The sequence below is a fragment of the Callithrix jacchus genome, chromosome 9 (genome assembly GCF_049354715.1).
Source record: "Callithrix jacchus isolate 240 chromosome 9, calJac240_pri, whole genome shotgun sequence".
In the NCBI taxonomy this organism is placed as follows: Eukaryota; Metazoa; Chordata; class Mammalia; order Primates; family Cebidae; genus Callithrix; species Callithrix jacchus.
Window position 1 is genome coordinate 55,507,229 of NC_133510.1, and position 13,935 is coordinate 55,521,163.

A 13,935-nucleotide genomic window follows, 5' to 3' on the forward strand; every position below is an offset into this window, starting at 1 on the left:
ATAATGTAGAACAACATAAGAGATCCAACATGCAGGACAACACCAATGTCGAAAGGTAACTGGACCCCCACAGACTTTGACGGTTATTTAAGTAGTATTTATTAAATTTAAGTAACTTCAAGTGAAGTTTAATGAGAAACTCATGAATGTGACATTTAATAAAATGTATCATGAATATCACTTAATAAAATCTAAGTAATAATACTTGTCTTTTCATATCAAGAAGAATTTAAAGTTATTAAAGCTATGTGAAATTTTAACATGGCTCTTTTGACAAACACTTCCTACTTTTTCTATTTATTTATTTATTTAATTTAAGATGGAGTCTCACTCTGTTGCCAGACTGGAGTGCAGTGGTGTGATCTCGGCTCACTGCAAACTCTGCCTCCTGAGTTCAAGAGATTCTTCTGCCTCAGCCTTCTGAGTAGCTAGGATTACAGGTGCCTGCCACATTGCCCGGCTAAGTTGAGTATTTTTAGTAGAGATGGAGTTTCACTATGTTGACCAGGCTGGTCTCGAACTCCTGACATCAAGTGATCCTCCTGCCTTGGCCTTCCAAAGTGCTGGGATTGCAGGCGTGAGCCACTGCACCTGGTCAACACGTCTTACTTTTTATGTTTCTGATTTAGCAATCAAAGTCAAGAACATGAACCCATTTTTCATTAAACAATGAACACATTTTAGAAGAATGAAAAGCGACAGGGCACAGTGGCTCACACCTGTAATCCCAGCACTTTGGGAGGTCAATCACCTGAAGTCACGAGTGTGAGACCAGCCTTGCCAACATGGTGAAACCCTGTCTCTATTTAAAAAAGGAAAAGAAGAAGAACGAAAAGCTTCTAGCAACAAGGATATGATCCTGATAATGATTGAATGTTTAAAAGTATTTAATTCTTAGGTTAAAGGAAAGGACTTAGAAAATACAGGTGGGCGTTGGTGGCTGGGTGTTCTGCTCAGTGCTTCTAAAGCTGCAGTGTAGGAGACAACCGCTCACTCCAAAGATCTGTTCATCTGAATGCTGATACTCTCCTTTCCCAGTTCCCTACTATTCTCTGGCTCTTGAGAAATATCAGAAGCAAAAAGTGAGAAATGATGCTATCTGTGATTTCACTGCTCCCTCTTTCAGACACAGACCGCACTTGCGCTATGAGTCATCCACCTTCCATGGCATAATACAATAAAAGACTTCCATTTCTGTATTTCTACTTTGTAACCAAAACTATCAAGTGATGTTTAGTATAGAATGACTTCAAATGAATATTTTTATCTATATATATATTTAATCTAGACATACTATCTGCCATAGGTATATAAATATAGATAGGTAGATGGATGATAGAGATATGGCTAGAGATTTAGATAGATATAGGCGATAGGCTTGTTTTCCTTCTCTGTTTTTTCTAAGTCTTTATGACATAGAACTTCCCTCCACAAAATATTTAAAAATATTGTTATCAATTGGCAATTTACCCTTGACTTCATGTCTTTTTCTAAAATTCTATTTCATACCTTTTAATCATAATATTTATTTAGTTTTCTAATGTGATATTTTTCCCCGAAAGAGAAATTGGCTTAGCACAAATCACTAACTTTATTTTATTATTATTATTGAGATGGACTTTTGCTCTGTAGCCCAGGCTGGAGTGCAATGGCACAATCTTGGCTCACTGCAACCTTCACCTCCCTGGTTCAAGTGATTCTCCTGGCTCAGCCTCCTGAGTAGCTGGTATTACAGGTGCGTGACACCACTCTCAGCTAATTTTTTGTATTTTTAGTAGAAACAGGGTTTTGCCATGTTGGTCAGGCTGGCCTTGAACTCCTGACCTCAAATGATCTGCCTGCGTCGGCCTCCTGAAGTGCTGGGATTACAGGTGTGAGCCACTATTTTTGAGACAAGCTCTCGCTGTTTCAAAAGGCTGGAGTATGGTGGCGCAATCACGACTCACTGCCGCCTTAACCTCTTGGGTTCAAGTGATCCTCCCACCTCAGCCTCCTGAGTACCTGGGACTGCAGGCGTGCACCACTATGCCCAGCTATTTTTTGTATTTTTCATCGAGATGGGGTTTCTCCATGTTGCCCAGGCTGGTCTCAGAATTCCTGGGATCAAGTGATCCACCCACCGTGACCTCCCAAGGTGTTGTGATTACAGGTGTGAGCCACCATGCCTGGCACCAACTTCATTATACCAGCCTATATTTTCCTTTCCTATTCTTCCCGCTTTCCCTTCCTTCCTTTCCTCCTTTCTCCCCTTTTTGTCATCTTTTGTAACTGCTGAAATGGTTACAAATGGTCACATGCATTCCTTGCTATAGTGCAAGGTATATTGGGATAACAGAATCTATGTGGTAGATAATAGCCATATGTAAGTCAGAGGGTCCCTCTACTACTTTTTTTTTTTTGAGACGGAGTTTCACTCTTGTTACCTAGGCTGGGGTGCAATGGTGCGATCTCGGCTCACCGCAACCTCTGCCTCCTGGGTTCAGGCAATTCTCCTGCCTCAGCCTCCTGAGTAGCTGGGATTACAGGCATGCGCCAGCCCAGCTAATTGTTTGTATTACTTTTGTTATTCCTTAAGTTGAGTGAAGGTTTTGTTGGCTTTACAATTAATTAGAAGATGCATGCATATGATGCAAATTAATGCAGTATCAAACGTATACAGTGGGGGGAAAAAGTCTGCTTTACTCGTCAGCTTCCCACCTAAAGGACAATCTGTTGTCTGTTCCTTAACACATGTATTTTAAAAGCGAAATCCTCTGCACATGGTTAAAAAAATGGAGTGAAATTTCAGGGTGATATTATGTTCCTCATTTAATGCAAAGCAGAAAGCATAAGCACTCAAATACCCTTCTGGCATTTTCTTTTTCCTTCTTTTTTGAGATGGAGTCTTGCTCTGTCACCCGGGCTGGAGTACAGTGACATGATCTCAGCTCACTGCAACCTCTGCCTCCTGGGTTCAAGTGATTCTCTTGCCTCAGTCTCCTGAATAGCTGGGATTAGAGGCGTGCGGCACTGCATCCAGCTAATTTTTGTATTTTTATTATTTTTTCACTGTTTAAGGAATTTTTATTACAGCAAGAATTTTATAATCCAAATTACATTTCCTTGCTCAATTATCAATTGTTACTTAAAATAGAAATGACATTTTGAGCTATTCCACAGTAAAGAATTACACAATTAAAGGAAAGAATGCTTTAAATTTTTGTACTTTACTGAGTACTTTACTGAAAATTCTTTTCCCCGGGTCTATAAAACATTAATTTGTTTTTATATTTCACTTGTGTGTGTGTGTATGTGTGTGTGTTTAAATCAATAAGTAATCTAGGACTAGCATTATGTTTGTTAGACCTGACATATACTCGGTACATAAGGTTCAAAGTTTCCTTTCCTTTATTTATTTGCAATTTTTTCCATAATATTTATATTTTTCAATGTTTAGATATTTTTCTTCAGTGAAGCACAAGTTTCTTTTCGTGGTCCCTGATCAATTTTAGACAGTTGTAACAGCGGTGGCACTGTTAACTGCGTTCTGGGCAGCCTCTTTAGCTTGGTGGGCTCGTAGCACAGCTAGAGGTTAATCAACCTTAGAACAGTAACTCTGGAGACTCGAACATAGAAAGAAGTTCTGAATATCAATCTCTGACAACATGCCAGTGATTTTACCAGCAAGAGCAGGGTGTATGGCTTGAATAAGAGGAAACAGGCATTCACCTAACATTTGCTTTTGCTCTTGAGGAGGGGCAAATGCCAACATGGAAGCAATCAAAGGTTCCTGACCTTTACATCAACAGCAGGCTGCTGCATTGTAAACCGTAGCTGTGCATGAAGATGTTGCTGAGGATTGCAAACTCCAGGAGCAGCTGCAGCAGCTTCAGCTGCAGGATGTGAACCCATTGTTTGTGTTGATGTGTTAACAATATACTGTGTTGACATGACTCGTGGAACCTGTGAAGAAGCTGGTCTCACAGTACTAAATGACGGTCTAGAAGCAGCTGGGCCGATAGCACCTGGCATATTTTGGAATGGATGAAGTCTGGCACCCTGAGCAGTCCAGTGTGGACTTGGTCTTAGTTGAGCAATTTGGCTAGGAAGAGAGTATGCAGCACTGTTCTGAGTCTGTGGGATAGCTGTCATGCAGTAACCTGAAGGTGGTGCTGGCTGGTAGGGGTTGATTACAGGGTTGGGCACAGCTCGTACACTTGCCATTCTCTGCATATACTGGTTAGTGAGGTGAGCCTGGCGCAATCCTTTGCGCTGAGCTAAAGTTACATACAATGGCTTTGTGGCCACAATTCTACCGTTCATTTCTGTAACTGCTTTAGCGGCTTCTTCTGGTGAGGAGAAACAAACAAAACCAACCCCTTTGCTGAGACCATTCTCCATCATAACCTTTGCACTAGTGATTGTACCAAATGAAGAAAACTCTTTCTGGAGACGTTCATCATCAATACCATCATCAAGATTTTCCACATAAAGATTAACACCGTGGTATCTGGTGATCTTATCTTGCTTCATCTGTTCAAATTTGCACTTCAGTTCCATCTGCCGTTCCACTTTTTTCTGAGCTCGACCAACGTAAATTTGTTTTCCGTCAAGGTCCTTTCCATTCATCTCATCCACAGCTTTCTGTGCATCCTCATGCCTTTCAAAGCTTACAAATCCAAATCCTTTGGATTTTCCACTTTCATCAGTCATTACTTTCACACTTAAGGGAAGCCCAAACTTGCCAAAGAGATCCTTAAGGCGCTCATCATCCATGTCTTCTCCAAAATTCTTGATGTAAACATTGGTGAACTCTTTTGCCATAGCTCCAAGTTCAGATTCTCTTTCTTTACGAGACTTAAGTCTTCCAATATATACTTTGCGATCATTTACTAGGATTCCATTCATTTTTTCAATGGCTCTTTCAGCTGCTTCCTGTGCCTCAAAGTGTACAAATCCATAGCCCTTGGAACCATTTTCATCACAAACCACCTTACATGAAAGGATGTTACCAAAAGCAGAAAATGTATCATACAGTGCTTTGTTATCAATGGATCTGTCCAGATTTTTAATGACTATGTAGCCCTCTCCACTTTTTCGAAGTGATGGATCATGCTGAGACCACAGGATATGTACTGGCTTACCCTTTATAACACCAAAATTCATGTTGTTCACAGCACGCTCAGCGTCCGCCGGCTGCTGGAAGTTCACATATGCGTAGCCCAAGGAGTGGCAAGTGATCATGTCCCTGCAGACCTGGATGGAGAGGATGGGCCCTGCGGGGCTGAACTTCTCGTAGAGCATTGCCTCAGTCACCTCGGGGTGGAGGCCTCCCACGTAGAGCGAGGCCATGGGGTAGTGGAGGGCGCTGGAGTTAACTCCACACGGTTGGCTGCAGGGCCACAGGCCACGACCTTCTGGTGAGAGGAGGACAGCGAGTACCAGGGCTGGAATCAGTGAGGAGTGAAGTTGTGGCAAGTGCAAGCGCAGAGGGACAAAAATAACCCGGAATCGAAGGCTACTCAACTGCCACAGAACTGCGTTGATCCGCTACTGCTGGCTCCCGGCTCCCGGCTCCCGGTTCCCGGCTCCCGGCTTCCGGTTTATAGCTTCCGGTTTATAGCTTCCGGTTTACAGCTTCCGGCTTCCAGCTCCGGGCGGGGAGCGAGGATGGTGGTGTTGGGTCCAGGTATTGGGAGGGAAGGACTCGGTCTCTTGACTTACCTCTTGGAGCTGCTTCGGGGTCGCGGGCAGACGGGTCGGCCTCAGTTCCTTTACCGGGTTATTTTATAAAAGAGGAAAGGAAAAAAGTCTCTGGCCTAGGAGACGCGGAGTTTTGCAAAATTTCTTTGGCTGGGGGAGGTTTGAAAAGATTTTTTTTTAAGTCGGTTTTTGGATTTTTAAAATAATAAATGTGTTTTCTGAGCCCAGAGCACACACTCTGCACTCTCAGCACTAACTGCGGGAAAGAAGGGGCTAATTTTTGTATTTTTAGTAGAGACGGGGTTTCGCCTTATTGGCCAGACTGGTCTCAAACTCCTGACCTTAGGTGATCTACTCCCCCTGCTGGGATTACAGGCGTGAGCCACCACACCCACCTTTTCTTTTCTTTTCTTTTTTTCCCGTTTTCTTCCCTTTTCTGTCTTCTTTTAGGTTCTTTCTTTCCTTTCCCTCCCCTCACCCCTTCCCCTTCCCCACTTTTCCCTTCTCCTTCCTCCTTTCCCTTCCTTTTTCAGAAACAGGGTCTTGCTTTGTTATCCCGGCTGGAGTGCAGTGGGATGATCATAACTGACTGCAGCCTCCATTTCCTGGGCTGTGGCCATCCTCCCATTTCAGTGTCTCATGAAGCTAGGACTACAGAACTGTGCCACCACACCCAGCTAAATTCTTCCACAGGGTCTTGCTATGTTGCTGCAGCTGGTCTGGTTAACTACTCCTGGCTTCAAACTGTCCTCCCACCTCAGCTTCTCAAAATGATGGGATTACACGTGTGAGCCACCATGCTTGGCCTCTGGCATTTTCAACTAATCCTTTCTGCACACACTTAGAGTGGTTCTCCAGGTGAGTAGATCTCCAACATCAGCACCTCAGCATCACCTGGGAACTTGCTAGACCTGCAATTCTTTGGAGTGCCCCAGACCTATTGAATCAGAAACTCTGGGGGTGGGGCCCAACTATCTATGTGGATTTTTGTTTGTTTGTTTTTGAGACAGGGACTCTCTGTTTCCCAGGCTAGACTGCAGTGATATGATCAAAGACCACTGCAGCCTCAAACTCCTGGGCTCAAGTAACCCTCCTGCCTTAGTTAGTATTATAGGGGCACAACTACATCCAGCTAATTTAAAAATATTTTGTAGAGACAAGGCCTCATTTTGTTGCCCAGACTGGTCTCAAACGATCCTTTCATCTCGGCCTCCAAAAGCACTGTGATTACAGGCAGTGAGCCACTGTGCCTGACCTATCTGTGTTTTAACAAGCTCTTCCGGTGACTCTGAGGCTTGCTAAAGTTGGAAAATCATTGTATTGGAATACTAATACTTAAGCCCTATCCCAGACAAATGAATAGAATCTCAAATGTGGAGTAACTAAAAAATTTCCTCAGGTGATCCTAATGGGTAGCTAGCTTTTTTTTTTTTTTTTTTAGACGGAGTTTCGCTCTTGTTACCCAGGCTGGAGTGCAATGGCGCGACCTTGGCTCACCGCAACCTCCGCCTCCTGGGTTCAGGCAATTCTCCTGCCTCAGCCTCCCGAGTAGCTGGGATTACAGGCATGTGCCACCATGCCCAGCTAATTTTTTGTATTTTTAGTAGAGACAGGGTTTCACCATGTTGACCAGGATGGTCTCGATCTCTTGACCTCATGATCCACCTGCCTCAGCCTCCCAAAGTGCTGGGATTACAGGCTTGAGCCACTGTGCCCCGCCAATGGGTAGCTAGCTTTAAGAATCTGGGCTGGTCTAACTAGAATGCATCCCCAGTTTTGTCTCTTCTCAAGGTTTTCTGATTCTCTGCCTTTTCATGCTGTTTGATCTACCTTGGGTCATTCTCACTAACAGGTAAGAAAGCTGAGATTCAAAGAGATGAAGTTACTTGTTCCAGAAAAGAACCTGGATGTTGGCAGAGCTAGTTCTCATCACCAGTGGGTTTTTAATCCCTGGTCAGTACACTTTCTGTTTTGCTATGCTGCCACCTCTAGTGATTTGTGTGCAAATAAGCATCTTCAAATAAGCTCTAAGTATCTTCAGTGATTTATAAATGTCACTTAGTAGATGAGGTCCAAATGTAGGGGAATGAATGAATGAATGAATGAGTACAGAACCTCTGCTGCTTCAAGTAAGAGTTCAACCATTTACCACAGATGGGCAGAGCTGCATCAGCAACATGCTGGCCATACTGCAAGGCTGTCATTGAGCAACTAAACTCACGAAGTCTGGGCATTTTGGCTCACACTTGTAATCCCTGCACTTTGGGAAGCCAAGGCAGGAGGATTGCTTGAGCCCAGGAGTTTGAGCCCAGTCTAGGCAACATGGTAAAACCCCATCTCTACAAAACAAACAAACAAAAAAACCAAAAAGTTATCTGGGCATGGTTGCATGGGCCTGTAGTCCCAGCTCTCTGGGAGACTGAGGTAGAAGGATTACTTGAGTCTGTGAGGTGGAGGCTGCAGTGATCCGTGATCATGCCACTGAACTCCAGCCTGGGTGACAAGAGGGAGACCCTGTCTCAAATAAATAAGCAAGCAAACAAACACATGAAAAACCAATGCTATAGAGTATCCAGAAAAGATGGTGTTCATGGTTTCAAGGGATAACTACAACATCCAGCATTAGCACTTTTATGAATGGACTTTAATCTCCTAATACTATGGTGCTTCTAAGAGACTCTCATAATTAACTGTTGGTAGTGGTATTGATTGATTGATTGATTGAGACCGAGTCTCACTCTGTTGCCCAGACTGGAGTGCAGTGGTGTGATCTCAGTTCACTGCAACCTCTGCCTCCCGAGTTTAAGTGATTCTTGTGTCTTAGCCTCCTGACTTCAGGTGATCTGCCCGCCTTGGTCTCCCAAAGTGCTAGGATTACAGACATGAGCCACCTCATCTAGCTGGTGTTATCAATTTAGTTTATGCTGTCTTGGGGTTTGCTGCCAATTGCTTCTATTTTCTACCTGTCAAATAGAACAACTGGTACTGTTTCTATCTCACAGATAAAAAATTTTTCTTTTTGTCTTTTTAGACAGGATCTCACTCTTGTCATCGAGGCTGGAGTGCAGTGACACCATCACAGCTTCCTGCATCCTCGACTTTCTGGGCTCAAGCAATCCTCCCACCCCAGGCTCTTGAGTAGCTGGGACCACAAGTGCGAGCCACCACACCAGCTAATTTTTGTAGAGATGAGTTTTCACTATGTTGTCCAGGCTGGTCTTGGATTCTGGTTTCAAGTGATCCTTCTGTATTGGCTTCCCAAAGTGCTGGGATTGCAGGCATTAGCTACCACATGTGGCCTACACACACAGTTGGAATGAAAGAAAACTCTGAACATGAGTTTGGATGCTTCAGCAGAAATATGCAGTGCAACTAACTCTGAGGTAGTAATTGTATTTTTACTACAAATCAAATATTTAGCTGTAAAATTACCCCCTTTTACTCCATAAAAGCAAACATTTGGCTCAGAGTTTTCTTCTTCTTTTTATTTGTTTTTGAGGCAGGTTCTTGCTCTGTCATCCAGGCTAGAGTGCAGTGGTGGATGGCTTCCTGCAGCCTCTTACCTCCTGAGCTCAAACAATCCTCCCCACTTAGCCTCCTGAGTAGCTCGGACTACAGGTGTGTGCCACCATAGCTGACTAATTTTTAATTTTTTTATAGAAACTGGGTCTCACTGTATTGTCCTGGTTGGATCGAATTCCTGGGCTCGAGCAGTCCCCTCTGTCTTGGCCTTCCAAAGTGCTGGTACTACAGGCATGAGCCACTGCACCCAGCCTCAGAGTTTTCAGACCAGTCCAAAATTTGCTCCTTTTTTTGAAATTTGCATCACTAACTTCACTTAAAAAATTACATTTCAAGACTTGAATTGTAGAATGAAGTTGGATATCACGATTGAGAGCAAGCTCTGGAGCCTAACATTCTGGGTTTGATTCAGGCTCTTCAGTATAATAGTGGTGAATGCTTGGGCACAATGTGTACATCTGTCAAGTATTGAGAGACCCTGCTGATTACTAATGAGATGTATGGTCCATTTATCTTTTTCTTCTGGGCTGTTGCTACTTACTTCTTTTGCTTATTTTTCTATTAGATACTTTTGAGTCACGGCTATTCATATATTCTGAATTCCAATTCTTTGTCAGTCGTATTTGCTATATACATCTTCTATTTGTGGTTAATCTTTTCCCTCTCCTAATGGTGCCTTTTGTTACTGTCCAATTTATTAATTTTTCTTTTCTTTTTGGTAGAGACAGGGTCTTTTTATGTTGCCCAGGCTGGTCTCAAACTCCAGGCCTCAAGCAATCCTCCCACCTTAGTCTTCCAAAGTTTTGGGATTACAGTCGTGAGCAACTGTGGCCCCTCCTCTTCAAGCTTCTTTTTGTGTATGAAATTTATCAACTTTTCCTTATGACTTCTGCCCATTGTGTCTTTTAAAGGAAATCTTTCGGCTAGGGGCAGTGTCTCATGCCTGTAATCCCAGCACTTTGGGAGGCCAAGGTGGGTGGATCATCTGAGGTAAGAAGTTCAAGACCAGCTTGACCAAAATGGTGAAACCCTGTCGCTACTGAAAATACAAATATTAGCCAGGTGTGGTGGTGCATGCCTGTAATCCCAGCTACTCAGGAGACTGAGGCAGGAGAATTGCTTGAACCTGGGTGGTGGAGATTGCAATGAGCCGAGATTGTGCTGTTATACTCCAGCCTGGGCGACAGAGTGAAACTCCATTAAAAAAAATATATATTTCTCTATCTCAAAGTTATCAAGTTATTTTTGATATATGTATGATATATATAAAATAATGTATAATTAATTTATGAATATGACTATGTGAAATTATATATTCCTATGAGTATATAATTTCTGTAATACAAATTTTTTCGTATTGTATGAATATTCATATATATATATGTGTGTGTATATATATGAGACAAGATCTTATTTTGTAACCCAGACTCGAGTGCCTTGATGCAGTCACAAGTCACTGCAGCCTCGAAGTTTTGGGCTCAAACAATCCTCTATAGACCTTAACATAGTGTTTTAGGCTGGGTGCAGTGGGTCACCTGTAATCCCAGCACTTTGGGAGGCCGAGGTGGGTAGATCTTTTGAGGGCAGGAGATTCAGACTGGCCTGGTCAACATGGTGTAACCCTGTCTCCACTAAAACTAGAAAAATTAGCCAGGCATGGTGGTGTGCACCTGTAATCCCAGGTGCTCAGGAGTTTGAGGCAGGAGAATCACTTAAACCTAGGAGGTGGAGTTTCCAGTGAACTGAGATTGTGCCACTGCACTCCAGCCTGGGTGACAGAGTGAGACTCTGTATTTTAAAAAAAATAGTGTTTTAATTACTGTTTTCATGGTAACAAATGATTAATATGCTTGTGAATACTGATTTTTCATACATTTAAGCTGTCGTTTTATATTTATAAAGGTCTTATGTTAGAAATTGTTGATACTGTATTAAACTTTATATTTGAGAAGTTCTACTTACTAGTTATGGCTTTAAATCTTAAATTATTTTGTAGATCAAATAATGTATCTCATAGATAAGATTTTTTTATACAACACCTGATAGTTTCTTCAATTTGTCATTAATCTCAGTAACATCAAATTGTTTTTGTGGTAGAAATTTACTACCTGAAAAAATATTACTTTATTATTTAAAAATCTGCCTGAATAAAACATAAATTTGAAAAACAGTACAAGATTTCATGAGTTTATTAATATAATTTTTTTTTCAGATAGGGCCTTGCTCTGTTGCTAGGGTGAAGTACAGTGGCACGATCATGGCTCACTGCAGCCTTGACCTCCTGGGCTCGAGTGATCCTGCCTCCCTAGCCTCCCGAGTAGTTGAGACTGCAGGCATGATCCACGATACTCGGTTAACTTTAGTACTTTCTGTAGAGATGGAGTTTCACCATGTTGCCCAGGCTGGTTTTGAACTCCTGGGCTCAAGCGATCTGCCTGCCTCAGCCTCAAAAACTGCTGGGATTACAGGCATGAGTCACCATGCTTGGCAGATTTCATCAATTTAAATGTATGAGTGTTAAAGCAAGGGTGCTATTTAAGTTCTTCAGTTTCATTGTCAGAAATAAAAGGGAGAGTTGTTTGGTTCATTCTTTTACTCTAGGACAAAACATAGTCTCTGTTGTGAAGTAAGAATTCACTCACGACATAGGCACACCTTCCTGGCATCATGTTGATTAAAACATACTTTTAGAATATAAAACCTCAAAAATATGTTTGGATGTATTTGTTATGATATAGATTCCATTGCTTTGTTAGAGACTCAAAATTACAGTGGCTTATACACGATAAAGGTGAAAAAAATGTTCAAAACTCCTTTTTTGCTAGAGTTTTATATGACAGTGGAAGGAGGTAAACTAACAATTAAATATGTTCAGTAACGGAATGAAACAAATTAGCTACTAAAAGTGGTATGGATGACACATTTTTATTCTAGAAAGAGAAAAAAGCTTATATAAAAGTGCCCAAGAGAGCCTGTTTACTGAACATATAATGAGGGAAGGCTAGAGCACTTGTTCAGGGGTAGAAGACAAGACTGGAGAAATAGGTTGAGTCAGATTTGAAGGATCTTGTAATAACAATTTATAAAATGTTAATTTTAGCTGGGTGTGGTAGCTCATGCCTGTAATCCCAGCACTTTGGGAGACTAAAGCAGGTGGATCACTTGAGGTCAGTAGTTTGAGACCAGCCTGGCCAACATGGTAAAAACTCCATCTCTTCCAAAAATACAAAATTAGCTGGGCATGGTGGCACATGCCTGTAATCCTAGCTACTCAGGAAGCTGAGGCAGGAGAACTGCTTGAACCTGGGAGGTGGAGGTTGCAGTGAGTCAGGATTGTACCACTGTACTCCAGCCTGGGCAACAAAGTGAGTCTGTCTCAAAAAGAAAAAAAAAAAAGATTATATTATAGGCAACAAAATGCCACAGATGCCTTTAGTTAGGATTGTGACCTGATAGTATTTACATTTTAGGAGTATGTATGTGTGTTTTCTTCTTCTTTTTAAAAGACGGATCTCACTCTGTCACTCAGGCTGGTGTGCAGTGGTGTGAACATTGCTCATTGCTGCTTCAGCCTCCCAAGTATCTGGAAATGTAGCTGCATGCCACAATGCTTCACTAGTTAAATTTTTTTTTTTGTAAAGATGGGTCTCACTATGTTACCCAGGCTGGTCTTGATCACCTGGCCTCAAGTGATCTTCCTGCACTGGCTTTTCAAAACTCCTGGATTACAAGGCACAAGCCACCGAGCCTGACCTATTATTATTTTACGGCATTTTTTCTTTCAATGAACTTGACATTTCAGATTTAAAGTTTGTTGAAATTGGAAATGATTTACTTGCACCCACGAAACTAAGGCAGGGCTGAGAATTGGGAGGCAGGGAAGACACACAGTTGTGGTCTGTAAATGAGGGAGAGGTGGTGGGGATGGAGGGAGAGGCCTTATTCTAGGAAGACTTGGGGGTAAAAGGCACAGAATTTGGTGATTAATTGGAGGAACAGGGAGAAATATGTTACAGATTGTAGCTTGGGAACTAGTTAGTGAAACCATTTATAGAGATTAAATGTTTGAGAGGAAATAGATTTGTTTGTGTGTGTATTTTGGAAGAAGACAATGAATACAGTTTTAGTTAAGTGGTTTAAGTGCCCAAAAGACATCTAGGTGGGGCTAAAAGAGCCATTTGAGGACCTGTGACACACTGAAGATGCCAAGTCATATGCCAGACAACTTACAGCAAAGAGGACTCTAATTCTTTCTGAGCATACTAAAGGTCTACAGCCATGAGTAGGTTAATGACAGGGATATGTCCTAAGAAATACATCCTTACCTGATTTTTTCATGCAAACATCTGTTGGAAATAAGAGCTCAAAGTTGAAAAGAAAATGAGCACTCAAATAAAGGATTTCTCAGCAGGGCAAATTTACTTCTGCCAAAGGGTGCTGCTTGTACTTTTGGCCAGTGCGAGAGCACACCAAACAAAAGAGGGAAGGGGTTTCTATGCAGCCAACTCCTGCTACTGTGTCTGGTCCCCATTGGAGTCAGACTACACAATCTAAGCTGATCCCGATTGGCTCTTTCAAATGGAGCAGGGGTGAGGACTACAGTGGTGAGAAGCGCAGTGGGAATGACTGGAAGGTTGTTTATTGTAACTAGGGGCAAGGAGGCACAAGGATTAAGGAAGTTAGGCTTTGAAAATAGAGAACAAAGAATGAAGGAGTTGAACAAGTGGAACC

At 42.2% G+C, this 13,935-nt stretch overlaps 1 long non-coding RNA gene and 1 pseudogene across 3 annotated transcripts; one reads left to right on the forward strand and one right to left on the reverse strand.

The window, feature by feature from the left end:
• Positions 1-193: 193 nt before the first annotated feature.
• LOC100406124 (polyadenylate-binding protein 1 pseudogene) lies at positions 194-5,576 on the reverse strand (annotated as a pseudogene). Its single transcript, XR_013522323.1, has one exon. The product of XR_013522323.1 is annotated as a polyadenylate-binding protein 1 pseudogene (transcript).
• A 45-nt stretch (positions 5,577-5,621) lies between these two features.
• Positions 5,622-10,433, forward strand: LOC144577768 (uncharacterized). Of its 2 annotated transcripts, XR_013522325.1 has the most exons (4): positions 5,622-5,668; positions 6,376-6,540; positions 7,535-7,635; positions 8,714-10,433. It is a non-coding gene; the product is annotated as an uncharacterized LOC144577768 (long non-coding RNA). The 2 variants fall into 2 exon arrangements; XR_013522324.1 differs by having other exon boundaries at positions 7,535-10,433.
• Positions 10,434-13,935: the final 3,502 nt, after the last annotated feature.